Source organism: Rhagoletis zephyria, unplaced genomic scaffold (genome assembly GCF_001687245.7).
Source record: "Rhagoletis zephyria isolate East Lansing unplaced genomic scaffold, Rhagoletis_zephyria_1.1 Rzeph_scaffold_00024, whole genome shotgun sequence".
NCBI lineage: Eukaryota > Metazoa > Arthropoda > Insecta > Diptera > Tephritidae > Rhagoletis > Rhagoletis zephyria.
Window position 1 is genome coordinate 199366 of NW_016157108.1, and position 2091 is coordinate 201456.

The following is a 2091-nucleotide window of genomic DNA, read 5'->3' on the forward strand; positions in this document are numbered from 1 at the left end:
AATTATTTTAATATCTATTGCAAAATTTTGTAAATAAAATAAAATAAAACTATTTAATATACAACGCTTTTATAAATGGACTAAAAATTAGAAAATAAAGTTTAAAAACGAAGTAAATTAGTACAAATTGTTAGTAATTTTCATTAGAGTTTGAATAACTCCTTTCACTAAATGGCTTTTAGTAACTTTAACGAGACCTTAACTTATTTTATTTTATTCATTTTAGTGCAGTTTTGACAAAATTTTATTGCTAAAAAATCTTTTGTTTCACTACTTTATCTTATTCCTTTGATTAAACATGTTAAATAAAAGCTTATTTTTAAAAAATATTTTTTTTACATTACTTTATTTTACTTTTTTCAAACATTGATTTACGATAAACTTAAATAACTGATGAAACTGATAAACAGATGAAAGAAAAAAGTATCATGTTCTTTCAATCTTTTTGGTTCTTCCGTGTGTGCGATTTTAAGTTATGTAATTTGAAAGAAATGTGTTTTCAATTTGAAATTAAATTTGTTTGAATGATTGTAAGAAATGTACGTTTACATACCTTTGGCTGTAGCTGAGTTTTCAGAGGTGCTCGCAGTTGTTGGTTAGATTCCAGACGGTCCCAAGATTAGTGATATGCTGAATTGTCGGTATCCAATACTCGGTAACCAATACTTAAAACAGATTTCGGTACCCAATACTTCCTTTTCGGTACCCGATACCGATTCTTTACATTAAATCTTCGCCATTATATGTCTTTCAAGTTTAGAAAAAACTTTCATTACTAATTTATATAATATCGGCTAAAACACTTCAGCTTATCGCAACAGAGAAATATTATTTTATCAGATTTTACCTTAGTCGATCTAAGGATCAAGAAAAATGCTTTGACGGATGAAGAAGCCTTCAGATGGGAGATTCTGTAACCAGTTAGCGACAAGTTTCGGATCGATATCGCACTTGTTGACGTAAAAACATTTCATACCATACGTCAACAAAATCGATACCGATTCGAAAACTGTCGCTAACTGGTTACAGAATCTGTCCCCAGGCCTACGAAAATAATATCTTCCGATTGAGCTGGAACAAAAATGCTTCAAACAAGTAAGAGTTTCTCTGCATGATGGCCTTGAACCGACATATATACATGTTTCATTTGAATCAGTATTAAAAGCTCCGTTTTTCCATTTTTCGGCCTATGTGGGCTTTTATCGAGACCCAAATGTTTCGGTACCGAGTATCGAGAGTATTGGATACTTTTTAAATCGGTACCGAATATCGATCAATACTTAAAAGTATTAACTCAGCACATCACTACCCAAGATGTTAATATGATAACACAAATTTTGCTTTTGTATTACCAAGCTATGAAAACCCGTCTGTGAAGTGCATAATAGAAGCGTATTTGAACCAAAAAGGCGCAAAATACATATCTATGTAAGTTAACAAGTCCCCGCTGCATCCCTTCTTCGATAGTTCCGAACCAGTTCTAAATTCGTCACTTTAGATATAGATTTCTAGTGAAAAAATTAGTTTTTAAAAGTACCACTTTTCGCCAATTTCGGACTAGTGGGGATCTACTTGCTAACGGCCTACTTCGTTTTTAGCGATAAAGATCTAGTACGGAACAAGAAATTTGATTCACTAATCCGCGGTTTCCCTGCAGGGTTATGACTGCAAAAGTGTATCTCGATAACCACTTTATCGATTTCTAACAAACTACGTTCAATTATACCATTAAGTCTACCTCAGCATATTATCGAAAACGTTTGAAATCGTCCTGCTTATCATACAAAGGTACAATGAAACAATGAAATAAGACTGTATTATTTTATTATTATTTTTAAGACAATAAAATTTATTTAAAATAAATAACTAAATGTTCTAACAATAAAAAAGTAATATTCAACAATTTTATTGAGCTTGATACAGTTTTTTTTAAATGTATTATGGAAGAACAACAATAATTTTAAAATGGTAGAAGTCATAGCTATTTTGGAGATCACTGCATCTCCTCATCAGACTTCTTTCACTGGGACTAGAGACTGATGAGGGGATGTGGTGATCTCCGAAATAGCTATAACTTCTACCATTTTAAAA